The following is a 20,201-nucleotide window of genomic DNA, read 5'->3' as shown; positions in this document are numbered from 1 at the left end:
CGGCAATTATAATGAAAATTTATGTTTAAAACTTTTTTAAAAGGGTGAAAACCCCCTAAAATCTGAGTTGTCAGTCTCTTCATATGAGGATATTTTCAAAGTCATTTTCAAACAGCATTTCTGCCTGAAATAGCCATCTCCACTTCATTCTGTGTTTCCCTTTTCCATTTGATGCATCTCCTCCACCGTGCAGTCCAGACTGAAAGCATATGGCTGGCCATCAAACTGAAATAGCCCTCATTATACTGCTCCGCAGGGTCATCTTCTATGAATATGCCCATAAAACGTCAGCCTCAGCCTGTAAACAAACAAGTGTGCACCAATGATGAATATATTGGTGATTGGTCAGGAAAGCAGGAAAACTGAGAACAGAGCGGCGCTGCTCTTCAGCGGCATAACAAGACCGTTCTGATTGCAGGAACTGGCATGTGGGAGAAAGCGTGTTAGGGCCGCTGCAGGTGGAAAAATGTACTTCATTTTTGGCAAAATTTTGAGATTAATCTGACATTTTCACAAAAACAAAAGCAAAAAACAAGTAAACTTTGGGATTAATCTCAAACATTGTGATGTTTTTTTTTTTTTTATTGCAAATTTTCCACTTCTGGAGTTCAGAAATTTCTGAGATTAATCCAAAAAATCTGAAATTTACTGCTCTTTTCTATCTACAGTAGCCAGAATACGCTGCTGCAGAAAACTGATGGCAGATTAAAAGTCCATTTAGTTTCTTTTTCCACATAGAAGGTACTCTGATCATTTTAGAGGCTCAAGTAATTAATCTATTCTTTGTTTGAAGCCATAATTTCACCTCACTTGCACAATTCTTTGTTTGGGCTTCTTTCTTGCTCTAAGTGTTGCTGGTGTTTGAATCATGGTTTATTGTGTTTGTTGGGATGTTTCATTATTCTTGACAGACTGAAAGCTGAGTAAACACAATGAACCAGGTGGAAGGTCAGGGTCTAAGATTCAGGTTTGGCATCTGAAGGGAATTTTTTCACTGATTTCCTCCACATAAATCTTCATGTTGCTTTGAAATTGAGAGATTTATTCATTAACACAATGGTCTGCTTCTCCTTTTTTCCTGGGCTGTTAATTGGTGTATCCTCCACAGGAAACATTTTTATTTAATGGGGTTTTTTTGTTCTATTTCTTCATCTTTGTTAAATAATCTATGAGTATCTTTCTATCTTTAAGAAATTCCAAACTATAATTATCAACCTGATTTTAAAACCTCAGTATATTCATTTTCCAACAAATTGACATTGTAGTAGTGCATTATAATCCCTTGAAAATAAACACTTTAATTTAAAAAGTACTTTTTGTGTTTACTTATTTTGTCTCTGAATAATATTTAAATTGTTTTTTATGTTCTGAAACATTTAATTGTGACAGACGTACAAAAAACAGTAAAGTAGGAAGGGGACAAACTTTCTTACACCACTATAAGGTGTCCTGACATTGTTGGGATCCTCTTACATGGTAAACAGTTTGGGATAAACTCGAAGTCTCGCTGAGGATAAACAAGCACATCCTTACATTGAGCATAAATTCAGCCTCGCTGGTTGCAAAAAGCTGCAGTTTTTTTCTTCAGGCTTCAGTCTGAACACAGCGTGTGGCTGCCAGCCAACATTCGCTAGTTAAGTGAGCAGTAACACCATGGCTGAGCTGCGAGAACTTTGGCTCGTTCAGCTGCTGAGCAAAAACAACAACCACTTCATGTTTACTTGATACTTGCTGGAGAACGGCAGCAGCCTGGCGGGAAACTCTCAAATGAGTCCGTATTATCAGATCATAAACACAGACATGAGTTTTGAATGAATGACAACCTTAGACTGGATACAGATTGATGCCACAGACCAGACATGTCTCCATACCAAACTGTGATAGTGCAGAGTCCGTTAAAATGAGGCGTTTTTCATTTTTAGATTTCCTACATCAAGACAACATTAGTTTGGCTGCTAACTTGTATGTCTGTATAGATTTCAGAATGTTGTGCATCCCTTCAAACAATCAGAATGAGTGTAAATGTAACTGTTTGGAAAATATAGTATTTCCAAAAAAACATACCTCAACAATTTCTGATCATTTTAATTGGTAAAATGTTACCCGATTTCAAAACTTTATCACTGCGGAGAAAAAGTTAAATGTATTCAGCTTGCTGAATATTAATTCAACAAAATGAAATTCAATTAAATATTAAATATAGTAATCATCATTTTAAAAACTGACGAGTAAAAGTAGAAGACAGGGTTTTATTTTACTCCGTTAGTTAAAATGGCGGATAAGAAAAAGTCTAATTGCTTTGACAGAGTACTGCTGTCACACTACGAAAAAATTAAATAAAAAGATTAAACTCGTACAAGAATCAAGTCATATTATGAAAATAAAGTCATACAACAAAATCAAAATGGATTAGTCTTAACATTAGAAAAAAGTAATATAAGAATAAAGTCGTACAAGAATAAACAAGGTATCAGAAGGTTAAAGTTAAAATGATACAAAACGAAGTCATACCAGAATAAAATACTGGAATAAAGTTTATTACAAGAATAGTAGAATAAACTCATACAAGAATAATCAAAATGGATAGTCTTAACATTAGAAAAAAGTAATATAAGAATAAAGTCGTACAAGAATAAACAAGGTATCACAAGGATAAAGTTAAAATGATACAAAACGAAGTCATACCAGAATAAAATACTGGAATAAAGTTTATTACAAGAATAGTCATTACTAGAATAAAGTTAGAATATTATGAGATTAAAGTTAAAATAATCAAATCAAATTTTATTTGTATAGCACATTTCAGCAGCAAGGCATTTCAAGCTGCTTCACATAATTGAAGAAATAAAAATAGTATGTTGCATTAATAAATAGATGAAAAGTAAAGATAAGAACATAAAAAAAGATAACATATATATATATATAATGCTGGAATAAAGTCATAATGTGACTTTCGAAATACTGTGACTTTATTGTAATTGTAATTGTTTTTAATTTGGCGTGTCCCTAATATTCTGACATAGATTACAACCCAATACATGTGACACTTTTGAGGTTTATTATTAAAAATCCTGAAAAATATTACTACAATGTGTTGGAATATTGCATGAAATCCAATAAAATAATATTGAATTTATTTAATTTTACTTGACAAAATCTGAAAAAGTGCAAAGAGCAGCTCTAGAAAAAGTAAGAGCCCACTGCATTGAACCTGGTTTTTCCACCAAATATTGATTTCTGAGCTCTTCCTGAGTTAAAACATTAAGATTGTTGTTTTAAATGAACATGAACTTGTTTTCTTTGCATTATTTGAGTTCTGAAAGCACTGCATCTTTTTCTTTATTTTGACCATTTCTCATTTCCTGCAAATAAATACGTAATTTTTGCTTGTAATTTCAGAGACATGCTGTCAGTAGTTCATAGAGTAAAATAATAATGTTCATTTTACTCAAACATGTAAAGAGTAAAATCAGAGAAACTGATCATTTTAAGTGGTATAAATCTTTTCCAGTGCTCTATATAAATACTGTTGCAAGTCGCTGAACCTGTTTGAGACCTCCCTCTCCACTGGCATTAAAAACATCTTAAATACTTTGCTTTTTTCCTCCACACTGCAGAAAGATGCACTTCTCAGTAAAATGCAAATCCTAGTTATCCAAATAGGGCAATTTTCAGAGCAGCCATTATTTAAATGAAGCTAATAGGAGCATTCCGACTTGAGTCACTTTAAACAGACATGTATTAAATTTAACTACATCCTACGGTGTTCCACTCAAGACTTCATTGCACCTTCCAACACATTGCTGCTTTATAATGCAGGCCCCAGGCCCCTGCAGGGTGAGGGCAGAACAGGAAGGCTGAGGGTAAAAAAAGAAAGGTGCTTGTTTGGAGACGGAGAGGAACTCTGCAGACCTAATGAAGGCTTTGGGTTGTGTTGTCGGGGAATGCAGCGTGTAATGTGATTAAAGTCATTGATCTCACTGGGATCTCTAACATGATGCAAGCGAGAAAATAAACAGGATGTTCTCCATGCAATTCATGTAGAGAGCATAATTGGAATATTGTTGTATTTGGAAAAAGGTCAATAGCTGAAATATTGCTGCGCATGTAAACAGAGGCAATCTGTTGCCGTTGGTGTTGGTGGGTCCCCTTCCTCTCGTTTTCGCAGTGTGGCGCCCTTAATGATGCTTTTAAACACATCAACAGAGGTTAATTATTCATGATTTCTGCCCCGCTCACCTCACCTCTGAACTATTTTTGGCTTTGCTTAATTATTTTTCTGAATTACTGTCTTTAATTTAATGTTTTATTGTTGATTGTGTGCGTGTTGGTCTGCAGTTATGCGAGCAGAAGTTAAATATTTAACTTGGACTAGGCTGCTGGTGTGAAAAAAGTGTTTCAATTGCAGTTTTGAGAAATGCAGTAATTTCCATTTGGCCAAAAAAAAACGCCACCTCCTCATCTGAACATGAGTTTTTTCAGAATTGGTTTGCAGCTGGTGTGACGTAACGCTGCTCCACACTCTGGTCAAACTTCAGAAGCTTTTTAGAGAAAAATCTAAGTTTTCCATCAACAAACGAATGACACTAACGATGAAGCTTTTCGGGGAATGATTTACAGCAAGTCCAGAGCTGTTAGCCGAAGCTATCTGCTTCCCCCCGTCACCTGATTGGCACTCCAACGTACTCGGACAGACCAGGACATTCATTTCAAGTTTACAAAGCGGTTTCTTTCTCTACTTCTTCATGTTTCTGAAGCTGTATGACGAGACCGACAGAAAATAAAAGTTATGGCAACACAGGCAGACAGTTTCTTGTGATGCTTTAAAAAAAAACAAAAACATTTTCTATTAGATTTTAAGTAAACATCCTGTTTTTGAAGGCTTGAAATTGCATGAATCTACCAATATTGCCGTTTATTGAAATACCTCGGCGACCAATTTAGCCAATTTATTCAGGTAGCAAATATTCAATCAACTACTGTTGATCACGTTGTGTGAAGCTTAACCGTAAACCGCCATCATGGGGGTGATGTACATTTATTCAATCAGTGTCTGACTCCTACAAGCTGCCTGTGCTCCCGGAGCCGTTCTGTGCAGACAGAATACCAATCCTCATTCTCTGGTTTCCTACTGCTGAGCAACATCTGTTCACCATCTTTAGATACAAACCCTGGAGAAACTCAGCTGCTAGACAAACACAGTCCATTAGTTCGCCTTTTTTTGGCTTTAATGTGGCGCCACAAGGCATTCACCAGCTGAAAAGTAAACTTAGTAACTCGTCATTTTAACAGATTGTTGTTACATACTGATGTTAATGTACAAAAAGAAATATTAGACATTTATTTTTCTTTCTTATTCTTGATCATATTAAAACACTGGGACTAGTTTCTACTTTTCATTTTACTCTATTTATCTTAAATAAAATTTATTGTTTTCCATTCAAAATATAAAAAGGGCAGTAATTATGTAAAATTGACCCTTTTTTTTTAGCTTTACATCATGTTTTAATGTTATTCTCTCATCAGAAACATACCTGGAGTTTTGCTTCGCTTCTTTAATGCATGTTTGAGAAATCCTTTAATCTCCATGGCAACCGTTTATCTGTGCAAAATGCCTGGGAGGACAAAGCTCCGCCTCCGAGGCGCAGCCCCTCCTCTTAGCTTCTCAGTGAAACGCTGGTGAAAATGTGATTAAAGGGTTAAAGGAGTGATGCTGTGATGACTTCCTGAAGGCGGAGTTTCAGGGGTTTTTAAAGAGACTGAGACCCAATTTCAAGGTGTCATATTTGATATTAATAGGATTTTTAAATCAACTGGAGTTAACATATTTACTTGATTATGTTACTACTATGTGCCTGGAAAATGCATCATGCTTCCACTGTAACAGTTAAATACTTGGAAGGGATGAACATTTGTGCAATCATTTATTTTATATTGTATATCGTCACTTTTTCAAGTAATTTTTTGCCGAAAGTGACTTTGGCAAAACTTCATGTCAGCCATTATTATTATTTTTACTTAATTGTCATTATTTTGTACAAATCAGTTTTCACTCTGACATTAAAAGGATGTATTTTATAATCTTTTTTATCCAAAAAGTCACATTTTATTAGTCATGATTGATTTGTAGGTAAACTATCCAAATGTTTAATGTGATTTCATGTTATTTGAATTTTTCCAGTTCAGTTTTTCTTCCAGCTGGAAAGATTGTGCTGTAATTTTCAGGTCCGCCACACAAACTTTGGATATACAGAAAAGTCCATAAAAATTTATTGAGGATTATAAATTTGCATTCCTGCCAAACGCTGACCCGAAATAAAAAATAAAATAAAACTGTGAAGAGCTTGAATCTTCCTGTCTAGACAGTAAGTCTTCTGCTTCCGGTTGTTGATGCCTTTTGAGTTGAGGGGTGACTCGGGTTATAATCAGGTTTAGTGTTGGGATTTGGGGGAATATGGTAATTGTTCACCTCCAGCTCAGCCATGGTTACTTGAAAATCATTTTAATCAATCTTGTTTTTGACATTTGCACCAGGAAAATGTTGGAGAAAGGGCTCCTAAGAAGAAAACAGATGATAAAGCATTTGTGTGTATGTGTGAAAGGGGGTATTTCTCTGGTGGGTTGGAAATGTGTGTGTGTGAGTGTGTGTGTAAGAGAGAGAGAGAGAGAGAGAGATTTAGGCAAAAAAGGAGGCATCAGCTGGCTTCTGCTAATACCCATAACCTCCCAAATAGGGAAATCAAATAAAGAAAACCCAAACCCCACCTCCCTTCTCCCCAATAGAGACCAGCATAAAAACGAATTACATGACATAAACATCAAAACTTTCTGGTTTCTCCCTGAAGTCTGGCAGCCGTCGCTGACTGTGACCTAAATTCCCTAATTTTCATCTTGCAGGAGATTCTTCACGCGCTGCTACGCTCCCCTCTTGGCCATGCAGAGCACAGATGTCGTCTTATTTCTCCCCGGCATGCTGAAGAGTGGCCACACGTCTTAACCTTTAGCGATCCGGTCAGGGAACCAGAAGTGGCCCACATCAGTCTATAGAAAAGGTTAGTGAGGCATTAGCATTTAGGCATTTCCGTATTTTATTTTTGATTGGATTGGAGATGGACAGATATGAAATAAAGAGTGGATTTGCAGTTTCTTTAAATCTTATTTTACTATGATAAACATTTCCTGAAACAGATGGTTTATAACTGGGGGTCGGGGGACCATTAATGGCCCCTGGACTGATTGATTGCGGCCCCTAACTTTGATTCAAGTAGTTGGAGACTTTCTGTTTTTAACTAGGGCAAAATTATCGCAAAGTAAGATACACTTACAACAGATAATGTTGGCAACAACACCAATTATGTCTTTAAATAACCAAGATTTTACTTTTTCCACATCTACAGACTTTTACCTAAAATCGAACTTTGCTGCACCCAGATCTGCTTTTTATTCATTTACTAAACTCTTCTAAATACAGCAAGCCTTTTCAAACAGAGTGACCTAAATCCTCCCTTTTATTGCTCAAGACTGACTAAAGTTTGTTCTCTTTTATTCATTATTGATGCACTGCAAAAACACACAATCTTACTATCATGGTCTGGTTTCTAGTGGAAAATATCTTAGTACTTGAAATAAAACTAAAATAACTTATAAATTTTCAGCAGAATAATTAGGTCTGTCTCAAGTCAATAATTGCTTAATACTGAAAAACTCTTAGTTTCACTGGGAGATTATTTCACATTTGACAACACATTTTTCCCACTTTATAAGTGAAATAATCTGCCAGGGGAACCAGCACTTTTTCATGAATGTTAAGGAATAATTTACTTTAGAAAAGCTCCTGTATTTTTCTGAAAAGTTACTTGTAAGTTAACTGTATTTTTTCAAGTGCACTAAGATATTTGTGGTAGAAATTAGACTGAAACAGTTCAGATTTTGTGTTTTTGCAGTGTACCTAGAAAACTGCAACATTTCTTGCAACAAGATAAACTTGCAAAATCCTATTTAACTTTTGTGTCTAATAATTGAACCATAATTTTCCAACAACAAACTTTGTTTAAAGCATTGCAGGCTTTTATTACTGAGTATGTAAAAGATTTTTTTTCCTTTGGCCCTCCAGTCGTTGTAACTTTACAGTTTTGATCTATGTGACTAAAAGTTTTGACACCTCTGGTTTAGAATACAAAGTTTGAATGTAAAAATATCACTAAAATTGATTTAAAAAACACTGAATGATGTGAGAAGGCTTTTATTCTAGAATAAAAAGTGTTGTGGAGACTGAAAGCTGTATTTCAGTTCCCTGCGCTCAGCAGTCCTGTTTGACAGCCCCGCTCCCAGATCAACTCTGACCAGATGGCATGGCGTGGCCCTAGAGGACTCCATTTTTAATCCTCTTGGCACTGGCTTTGCTAAGCAAGAGGTGGAACGGCTGCTTGGAGTCGGGCGTCAATCATGGCACCTCAGCCTGACCCGAGCTCTGTGGGACACTGAAGCTTTTCCACTGTAGCGTGCCAACAGAAAAGGGAAAAAAGGATACTTTACAAGGCCATTACAGGTAAACTGCTGATATGAAAGGAAAAATGATGGGCATCAACACAGACACCTACGGAGAAGAAACATGTTAGCATTAACTTTATTTTACCTGAAAAGTAAGGAATAGTAACTCTTCGTTGCACATAAACCTGTGAATAAAAATACCCAGAATAGCAGGAAGAGGATTGTGGAGCTGCACAAGTCTGGTTCAACAATTTCCAGATACTTGAAGGTGCTCAGTGCATCTGTTCAAACAATTATATGTAGAGTTGAAACGATTAATCGTGATTAATCACTAACTTAGTAGTAGATTAATCATTAACTGGATTATACAGATTCAAAAACAGGCAATTTTCTGGAAGAACATATTCAGAGCAGTAGTTATGTTTCAACCCAGAAACGATTTCCAGATGTCTGGATGTGCCGCATTCATCTGTTCAAGCAATGATATGTAGGGTAGAAACGATTAATTGGATTAATTGTGATAAATCGCTAACTTAGTAATAGATTAATCATTAACTGGATTACACAGACTAAAAAAAGGCTTTTTGCTGAAAGAACAACATATTGAGAGCAGTAAGTCTTGTTCAAACGTGGGAATAATGTCCAGATGTCTGAATAGGCCGCATTCATCTGTTCAAATAATTATGCCGGGTTCAAACATTAATCATGAATAATCGCAAATTTAGTGATCGATTAACTCAGAAAATGGCAATTTGCTGATTAAACACGGTGAGTGGTAATTAACCCAAACATGTACCAAATTTATATATAGATATATTTTCCATTAAAGATAAAAAAATTAATAAATATGTAAATATGTCTTAGCCAAAACTCCTCAAGTTGCATAGTTTTAGCTTCGCCTGCTTCATGTTCACTAAAGGAATGCTATGTTAGCTTTTAGGAAAATAAATGTTTATTTTCTTGTTTTAAAAAAACGAGATGAATTATTTGTTTATGTTCATCTTTTAATGTATTTCCAATATTGTGAAACCTGCAGAATTTGCCAGTTATTTTATCAAATTTAATTGAAGAATTGTCAGAATAATTACTAAAATCGTATTAGTTTCTAGTTCAAATATCTCAATACACTTGAAATATGACAAAACTAACTTATAAGTAACTTTTATACAAGAATTAGGAGCTTGTTTTAAGTCAATAATTCCTTAATATTAATGAAAAAGTGCTAGTTATACTGGCAGATTATTTCATTTATAACAAGGGAACATTTCTGTAACTTTTCTGTCAATATTAGTGATTATTGACTTAAACCAAGTTTCTACATCTTGCTGAAAAGTTGCTTGTAAGTTAGTTTTATCTTATTTCATGTGTAGTCAGATATTTGTACTAGAAACTAGACAAAAAACACTTGGTAAGAGTTCGGTTTTTGCGGTGCATATGCACTGTACAATGGCTGCTGGAAAACAAGTGTTTTATTGTTGACTTACCATCCAGATAACACTGCATTCTTGTCAGTTGTGCAGGAGGCTCCACTTCTGCTTTTCAAACACATACAGCTGTATATTTGCTCATCTTTTTGCAGTCAATTTCATGTGCCAATATAAATGTTGAGTTTGGGGGCGTGGAGAGCAGCAGCTGATATGGATTTAAAGTGACAAGATGCCCTAAAACAGTTCATTCTAAAAGGAGCTCAAAATAGACTAAAATCTCATTATTTAAGAATGAGTTGTGTTTTGTATTGTCTGTAAATCTATCCTATCTTGTTCAAGGAGGTATAATGGATAACCTTTAAAAGAAAAGATTTAAATCATCCTCTTCTTCCAAGAAAAACAGACTTGTATTTGTTTCTCTTTTTATAATATTTTCTTAAAGCACAAGAATGATTGAGGAGAAATGGATGAATAAGGATGTTTTTGCCGAAGCGTAAGGACCCAGGTGTAGCATGCTATTAGAGGCCGAGCTAATGGAATCACCAGACTGTCGCTCGCTGGATCATCCAGCTCAAGACAAGACGAGACTATCCTGAGGGAGGTCAGCCCTAAAAGAAGGCATCTGGAGCCACGCTCTGCCTCCTGCTCCCCCATTCACTTCATTTGCTTGTAGGAGAGAAATGCTGTGATATGCATCAAATAAAATGCAGCTTTTTTAGAGCAGGAACATTTAATCTTTGCTTTTCATCACTTCCTGTGGCAACATGCCAAAATTGTCATTTTAAGAAGCCAGTCTGTAACCATAAAGAGAAAAGAAACAAATTTGGATTCCACGTCTTTCAGAGTCCTTCTTGTGAGTTTTGATTAGGGGGGAAAATTCCAAAGTGCTAAATCAGAGAAGAATAATCTTTCATTGAGCCTGCAAAATCCTCTTCACAATCAGAAATCTGGGCCAAAACAAGGAGAGTCTTTAAGGAACACTCGGAACTGAATGCTGATCACAGTATCAATGCTGCATTGATCTGAATGAAGCTGTAATTAAAACAGACGTTGCTTGAACGAAGCAAGCCACACTCAATCTGCCTGCGCCGCCGCTGTACAGGTTGCTATTAACAACAATCAGCGCAGGCAGTGGGGCTGAGGCGTCTAATCAGTTTGTCAAAGCCGTAATGCCGCCCTAATGAAAGAGATTAAAAATGCTTATTCGAGGGGGCGGTCATTTCGCTGATGAGGGTTAAAGCAGTATATAATTATTGAATGCATCTTTCCTGTCTGGAATTTAACGTATTGCGAGTCAAACTATTATTTTATGTCTGAACAAGAAGAAGAAAATCCTTCAATTAATTCATTTTTATTTTGTCTAGTTACAACCGCTACTTGTGATTCACACAAAGGATTGCATAATTATGATATAAAAGGAAAACTGTGCATCATTTTGGATGAATAAAAATCTAAAAAGTACCGTAAGATGTTCAATTCTGATTTTTAAGGTCACAATTCAATTCAGAAAACAGTTTTTCTGAATCTATATTAAGGAATTATTGACTTAAAACAAGCTCCTGTATCTTGCTGAAAAGTTACTCCTAAGTGTAATAGGATATTTGCACTAGAAACTAGACAAAAATAGATTTTGTGTTTTTGCAGTGTATGCATTACTTTTTGTTGATCTTTCATCAGGTACCATTTGTTACACAGTAAAGAATGCATTGCATTAATTTGGTTTATTTAGCCTGTTAGAGAAAAAATATTTAGCAAGGCAACCAGATAAATACTTAGTTTGCTAGGAAGTATTTAGCAAAATAAGTAGGTTTCTAAAGTTACTGTGTGACTTTACAAACAAAAAATTCAAATAAATTTATTTGCATTTTGATGAACCTTAAAACGTTTGATAGTAAAATTAGCAAAGCAACTTAGCTAGGTTGCCTTGCTAAATATTAGGCTAGGTTGCTAGCTATATTTAGCTTGTAGCTAAATATTCAACTGCCAACATAAATAAAGGTAAATATTTTAACTGGATAATTAAATATTTAGTTTGTAACTCTGATTTTCAAGATATAAAGGAAATGACTAAGTGAAAATATGACTATGAAACATGGACACCCCCATGTTTTTCTTTAACATGCCAAATTATTTACAATCAGAAAACCCAAATAAAATTAAATAAATGTTGAAGTTTTTCACATTTTGATAAACCTTGAAATTTCTGAAAACCTTTCCTGGGGAAAGTCAGAAACACTTTCCCCTAAAAAAAGGAAAAAATTAGGTCACATGTCATCAGGTTGCAGTGGAAGGAAAAAAAAACCTTTCAAAGTTTGGATGGTTTGACAATTTGATCAGCAATCTTTTGCGAGTAATAAGTCCTGGCAGACACGACCTCCGCTCCTGTCAGTGCCACGGGGGCTGCTGCCACCGAATGAGTCCATATTGCTCATCTGCCGCTGAAGCTGAGAGATAGGTTGTCAGACGAGCATTTGGCAAAGATTTGAGCTGGTAGTGAGGAAGGATAGAGGCACAGTAAATACTGTGGAGAGATGAAGCAGGCCAGAATATGAGCTCAGGCCTAAAGGAGTTTGAAGTATATTGAGGAAGTGGACGGGGATGAACACAACAGCCAGGAGGGCTCGGGCGAGGAGGCCGCCACAACTCACTGAAGGCTCCAAATTGTCTTCTGCAGCTGCGCTATATTACATTTCTACTCCGTCCATCTGAATGCAACACGCTGCCTCAACCTTAAACCTGTTCAGAGAAGGTTGGTGATTGTTGCTTCAACCTTCTCTTCTAAATTAAAAAAAAAAAAAAGAAAGGTAAACCGCCATCTCACATTGTGCTTCTACGTCGTGCCTGCTTGTTAAAGCCGAGCGCTGTGTAGGTGACACGTTTGCTGGAGGCGCTCTGCTTTTTCCTGGCCAGTCCGAAGCTTCGGGATGAGCAGTGAGGTTTGTCTTATAAATGGTGGAGCGCCAAAGTCGAAATGCGGTGATGAAAAAGGGAGATGCGTAATCTCCCGGGGGGAAAGCGGTGCCAGGGAAACGGCTTTCTTGTTTGTCCACTGCATGGGATTAGCTCACATTATGGCTGCTCTCACACTGCAAAAACACAATTTTACCAAATATTTTAGCTCTAGTTTCTAGTGCAAATTTCTTAGTACACTTGGAATAACACAAAATTAACTTACAGGTAACTTTTCAGCAAGGTATATATTCTTTTATGTTAATAACTCCTTAATATTGATGGAAAACCTACTGGGGAAAAATGTCTTATGAGTGAAATAATCTTCCAGTGGCATTAGTATATTTTTAATCAATATTTAGCAATTATTGACTGAAAACAAGCTTCTACACTGAAAAAAGAAAATAGGTTATCCAACCCAAATTGAGTTGATTTGATATAAATAATCAAAGTAAATATATTAAATTGTCTTCAAATTCTGAGTTTTTTCACAGAATTTTGAGATTAAAATCTGAATTTTTATATTTTATTCATAAAACTTAAAACATTTTTAGAGGTGAAGCATCTTTTATTCCATTTTTGACTGAATTTGAATGAATTCTTAGGGAAATCCTGGAAAAGCTGTCCCTTAAACAAATGTTCTCATACAAGGGCAGAAAGCCCCACCACTTTGTCCTCCACTTACATAACCAAGCGATGCAGGACACTGCTAACCCCTGGGATGTGCATGAAATAAATGGGGCTAGAAGCTAGATTCAAATTAGCCCAAGTGTCGCGGTATCAGATGACAACTTAAAAAAATAATAATTGCAGCTCTCTCCTTTAAGACGCACAAAAAAAATCCTTGACATTGTCACAAAAACGAATTCAAAACATCTGTACTGTTTTTTTTCCGGTAAGATATCCGGAAGCGTTGAAAATGCATGCAGATGATTAGGACTAAATATGCCACTACTTGACTGTTCACAGTCAGACTTTTCACCGCCTGCATGGTCCTCATTTGGTTCGTTTTGTAGCGCGAGACACCCAAAGTTAAAATAATGATCCCTGAATGCGCACGGTTCTTGGGTAGATTAGGTGTCACCGTGTCGCACTTCCCATACTCGCCATGCTTGTTACTAAAGAAGATGATTCTTGCAATTCATTTTTAAAAATTGGGTCAGTAAATAGCTGTCAGTGTAATTCATTTGGCACTGGAACACTGAAGCCAAAATGATGCCTTCCCGGCTGCAGCACTGCTGCAACCAGCACTCTTGGCAAGCAGGGTTCAAATTAATATGTTGCTGGATTGGTTCTCAGTCACACACACACGCACACACACAGACACACACACACTTGGTGGAAGTCAGATAAAGACAGCAGGAGACAGGGCAGGCAAAAAAAAAATGTTTCCACCAATACAGGCAAATGATTTCCTTCACCATCTCCCCAAGGAAGTGTTTTCAGCGTGACTAATAATGTTCGCTGAGAATCGGGGAAAACATGCATAAACCTCTGGAACTTGCATGACACGCTGCACTTTTTAAGTGAAACTGAAACATCGGATTGCATGCACACAGTTTGGGTTTAATTTTGGTGCCATGTTTTATGTTAAGCTGCATTTCATGACCATGAAATCTTGTGGTTTCACATGCCAAAAACACACTGTTATCCCACACATAACAATCCAGTAGTATGAGCTTCCCACCGTTTATTCGGCATACATTTTATTAGAGGGGTATGGTGAATTAATGGTTATTTATCACCTGCAAAGGAAATATCGGTTTCCGACAAATGGCCTGTAAGTTAGCCAAATCAGGTCTAAATCCAGATTTCATTCCTTGTCATATTGAGTAAAAATTATATCCATCAATCTGATTATTCATCAGTTTCTCCATTCTTTCAACTAATGATCAGTTTCTTTGACCAACCATTTGACCATTCATTATTCCATTCATCCATCTCTCAATTAGCTGATCCATTTCTCTATCCACTGGTTTGTTGGTCTCAGAGTTGACCTTTGGTCTGTTGGTCTCAGAGTTGACCTTTGGTCTGTTGGTCTCAGAGTTGACCTTTGGTCTGTCCACCCAACCATTAGAATAATGGCTTGACTGTCCATCTGACCATCGGTTTGTCTGTCCACCAAATCACTGATTTGGTTATTATTCCAGCTCCAGGTCAGTCTGTTTATTGGGTTCTCCACCCATCCAGCCAAAGGCTTGTCCATCCATCTGCTTGACCCCCATTCATCCAATTACTGGCTTGTCCATCCATAAAACTACTGGTGTGTCCGTCTGTCTGTCCTCAGCCAGTCATATGTCCACTTATCCTTCTACTTGTTTACCCCTCCACTGTCCATCCTCTTCTTTGGTCTCTTAAATCTGGCCATTGTAGAAATAATGGCAACAAATCATAGTGCACCTTTATATTTACATTTTAAAAATGGGACAACAAAGATTGAGAAACCTGGAATAATAATACTACTATATCCTGAAAACTGGAAATCTTTCGTACTGTGTGTAGCTGTTTCCTGAAATTGTTCTGAAGTCAAAGGTGGAACATGATTTGATATGGTCCTTAGCTGTAGGCAGCTTACAGTACTTCTTATGCACATATTTGCACCACACTAAGAAATAAACACACTGGGTATTTCAGCTCTCAGAGGACATAGTGTATGACCTTTTCTTACTTTCTTACTAAAACAGATCAATGTTTAAGGTGTTTGATGTGGGGGAATATCACAAAGTCACTGCTGGCTTCTGGCAAGACGCATAATGCTGTTATGGACTTTACCTTTTCTTTCTTTCCAGTCTTATAGCACTTTGGAGGAGCTTCCAAAGTGCTTGTAATGTATCACAAAACACAGAAAACAAGCTGCCACTGCAGAGCTTTTTGCACAATATTTGAGTGAAGTTTTAACAATGGCTGTCACCGTGTACTTTACTGTGACCTGTCAGGAGCAAGTCCAGCCAGCGTGATAAGAGTTCTCGTCATTATTGAAGTTCAATTATAGAGATGCTGAGTGCGGCTGCATTATTAAAGTGATTCCTTCCAACTGGCACAGGCAAATGGTCGAGTTGGAAGTCTTTGGCTTCAAGCTGTTCAACCTTACGCTCTCTGTTAGGAAGGGGAGAATGTAATTGCACAACAGTGTTCAAAGCTCAGTTAGGGACTCTGCTAATGGCACATATTTAAAGACACTGAGAAATAGGTGGGCTGCATATAGAGAGCAGAAGCTGTGGGAGGATGAACTATTACAATATGTAATATATTTATCATTGATTTGGCAACTGTAGAGACAATATTTTAGACTATTTGCAAGCTGTTATTTTTGTGACCCACTAATTAATTCAACAGTTAATGAAGTAATCACTTCACTTTGGAAAAAAATCTGCAAAAAAAAAGTATTTTTGCTACGACTATAGGAAGTTGCCAAGCTGCATTCTGTTTATGCTTCAACATAACCTCACTAATTACAACTGTGCAATCATTTTCTTTCCATGACACATAAGAGATTGGCTGTTTTATATCGATAAAGTATAAAAATTCATAATCTCACTACTATGCAAACCATTAAACTATATTGACATTTAATACAATCGATAGTAGCCACACAGGCACACCCACTAGAAGGAAACAAACGCACCCAGTACAACACTTTCATTCTATTGGCTGGGAGGTTGCCAGGCGACGGTGCTTTTCTGTTCCAAGTGCGAGCAGAAAATGGTTCGCAAGCGAGCAGAGAGGTCTGCAAGCAGAGATTTGATTCAAGCAAAGACGAGTTTTGAGTGTGAACGGAAAGGTTTGAGAGATCACAGTGAATATTTGAAAGAGAGCAGAAGTTTTAACAAAAGATATGAAATCCTGCTTTCAGACTGAAAATGAGTGCTCTCGAATTATGGCAGAAAGATTCCCCCATACAAAAACCAGTATGATTTTTATGAAAGCAACAAGGAAAAGAAAAACATGGTCTTGATTTACAGACTTGACTTGTGAATCCTATAGGTCTTTATGTTTATTTCAAGTTAAAATCATTTTTAGGGGCAGTAGTATTTTTCCTTTTTCATAATGTCATGATTGAAAATTGGGAATGCAATGAAAATATTCTCTTGCTCACTTCATTGCCCCTCCTAAAGCCCTTTTCTACTCCATAATTGAAGAAAAGTAAGTCTCTCCAACTTAATGGCCTTCATTTCATTCAAACTGAATTAGTTAAACTCATTTTTGTGCATAAACACTAAAGATCAATGCTATTCAAACATCTGAGTCAGACTCCAAAGGAAAGAAAATGATGACTTTTTGACTGCTGGGAGTTTTATATCCAGGATAAAGACGGTAAATAATAAAGAACAATTACCAAGCTGAAAAAGAGGGATTGATTGACGGGAGAAAATGGGTGTGGAAGTGTGTGGAGTAGAAATGGGGATTTTATTTTCACTTCTGCCATTAACAGAGCTGGATAATAAATCCAGAATGTGTCCTAAACCACAGTAAGTGCTCAGTTTGTGCCTTCAATACAGTCTGTTGCCTTCCTGGTGTGTGGGCCTGCTTGCTCTTAAAGCTGATGAATAGCAAACTGTCCTCAAAGGAAAAGAGAAGGAAGAAGGGACCCCCATTCATTTTTAAATAATAAAAATCATAGAATCTATTATTTATGCGCAAATGTCCAGCTTGAGATATCAAATGCACCTCTGAAGTCTGGAAGGGTATATCTTCTCACCTTGTTTGAAACCGGCCTCAACAATATGAAAGGAGGTGGGTGTGTACAGAGAATATCAAGCTGAGTGTGTGTTTACTTATTTATCTGTTTTCTGCATTCACTCTTTACAGCGTCGGTTCACAGGAAGTGCAGGATACACATTCAAGCCTTTTGGGGAAAGATGTTTCATAAACTGCAATAAGTGTGGGCCAGCCATAAGTTATTCCTCTTTACCTGCCACGGTGGCAGTTCTGTATTATTCTTTTCCACCTAGATCGACAGCTGGTTTTAATGTTTTATCACTGGAGAAACTGTGAAGACTGCTGTATTATCAAGGGCTCGTAGTGGAGGTATTAAAGTGCTAACATTTCTTAAGTGTATTTAAAGACCAGCTTAATTTTTACCAGCTCTTTCTGTCACAAAGCGGATCTTCTTGCATCATATAACACAATTTCTCCAGCCTGCTGACACGGTACTGCTACTGCCAACGCATTTTAAACAATCGGTAATAGAGGAAATAAATCATTACTGTTTCCACAGGATTTAAGAGGGAGGGCAGCGCTGATAATAGTGATCAACTGATCATCAGAAAGCATGAAAACCTCCATATACGGAAACATTCACACCAGTCATGTTTACTCTGCTTTAATTGAACTCCAGTTCGTTAAGAAAGTCAGTTTTTTGGGGGGGAGATGTGGATGTGTAATGAAACTCTGATACGGACCAAAAAAAGCGAACTCTGGTTCAGTTGAAGTGAACTCTGGTGCGCTTTAGATGTATATGTGAACACCAAGCGGACCAGAGACCGCTCCAAAAGCAGGAAGTGGACTACAGTACAGGGCATCCTGGGTAAATACAACCAAAACAAACATGCTAGTCCAGCGCTAGCTGGAGAATGGCTCGGGATTTTTCACCGAGACAAATGAACCACTAATCTGACGTTACTCCATTTTTGTTTACATTTTGTGAAGAAGGAAGTTGCTCTGTGTCTTCTTTGGATGTTTTCATGTTGTTTCCTTCAGTGGTTTTTAGTGCAGCGCCCCCACAGGCGAGGAGGAGAACAGATTTTTAAAGGGGGTTGAAAAATCTGAGACAGCGCATTATGAATGAAACGAATGTTGCAATTTAGGTCCTAAATCAAACCGAGTCTACCGAACTATCAGGTGTGAAAACACCCTTAGTTGGCTGCCAGATAATAAAACAGAGTAACATCCGTCTGTTTGTAGCTCAAACTGTTAATGGAGTATTTTACTGAGAATAATCTTACAGATAAAAAGGAATTTCAACATAAGACGCCAAATTTTCCTGCTGCACCATTTACATCTTACAGAGGCAGCTGAATTTCTATCCATGGTTTCTGTTCATTCATAGGTGACAAAAAATGCAAAGCAAATAAAATTCAAGGAATCAAAACAGCAGAAGAAATAAAACATTTAACTGTTTCACAGGAGACCATAAGATATGTACATGCACTAACAACTATAAGGCCACAATGAGGATCAAGTGGTGCTAAACAGAGATTTCTGGGATGCAAAACCCATTTGTTTGTAGAGACACCAAATGTGAAAACATTTGCATATTTTAGAGCAAGTTTATTTTTTCAGTGACTTAGGAAATGCAAGTCAGTGACTGACTGAAAAAAGGAGAAAAGTGAGTGAAGTTGTTCTGTTTTCCACTCTTGCTCCCAAATGCCCCCACAGACAGCCTGCGGTGGTGTGGAAAGTGTTTAGTGTATGGCTCAGTGTCACATATTGTGGATGAAAACAGGGACAGGCTTGTGGCTTTTAATCCGGAAAAGCTTTTTGTACGTTAAAAAGAAAAATGCCCCTCACTCTTCCTTTCTAAAAAGCTTATTTTGTCCAGACAGCACTGACATTTATTCTGTCATTTAAGCTCCATTTCTGCTTCAGTCATGCCACGCTAAAATAGAGTTAACGGCGCACAGCTTATAGAGACATGGGGAAAAGAAAGTTTATGACTGTCAATACACAACGAACGACTAAGTCACTGCGCCTTGCAGCTGTATTTATACACCTTGAACTTTTTAATTTTGTCACTTTACAGCCACAAACTTAAATGTACTTATTTTGATTTTATGTGACTAGCACAAAGTGGGTCATAACTGTATAAAGAAAAGGGTAATGATTTATTTCCCCCCTCATAAAATATCAAATTTACGCTCGGAATCCCCTCCATGAATACTTAAGAGAACCTTTCTAGAACCTTGGCAGCAACTTTAGCTGAAAGTCTAATACTTAGAAAGCTCAAGATCAGTCAGATTGGGTGGAGAGCCTCTGAATAGTCAAGTCATGGGATACATTTCTAATTAATTTGAAATTTGACTAAGGTATTAGTTATGATCGCATTGCGGTTGGTAACTTGTGACATTTGCACATCCTCCTCCCAGTATTTTGCACTTTCTGATGATCAGCATAATGTTTTGCACATTCATTAAGGGAGACATGCTACATTTATTGGGCTTGTGCCTCAGTTTACTGACGCAGTCCTGTTTATGTTGTTTGTAGATCAGGTTTGTGTGTGCTATCAAGTTTTCACCTGTTTCAATATGTGCAAACCTGGATTGTTTACATTGTAGATCAAAATAATTTTTTGTCTTATTTGACCTCAGTGTCCTGCATTTTATTAGCAAATCACAT

The 20,201-nt window shown here is 37.0% G+C and overlaps 1 long non-coding RNA gene across 1 annotated transcript in view; it reads left to right on the top strand.

Annotated features, from left to right (window-relative positions):
- Window positions 1-20,201, top strand: part of LOC103140510 (uncharacterized) — a 134,653-nt gene that overhangs the window by 80,009 nt on the left and 34,443 nt on the right. The window contains exon 2 of the long non-coding RNA XR_476516.2: window positions 6,898-7,052. This is a non-coding gene — a long non-coding RNA (uncharacterized LOC103140510). The remainder of the gene's footprint in view (window positions 1-6,897; window positions 7,053-20,201) is intronic.

The sequence above is a fragment of the Poecilia formosa genome, unplaced genomic scaffold (assembly GCF_000485575.1).
Source record: "Poecilia formosa unplaced genomic scaffold, Poecilia_formosa-5.1.2 Scaffold72, whole genome shotgun sequence".
Classification (NCBI taxonomy): Eukaryota; Metazoa; Chordata; class Actinopteri; order Cyprinodontiformes; family Poeciliidae; genus Poecilia; species Poecilia formosa.
This window is presented reverse-complemented; position numbering and strand designations above follow the sequence as displayed.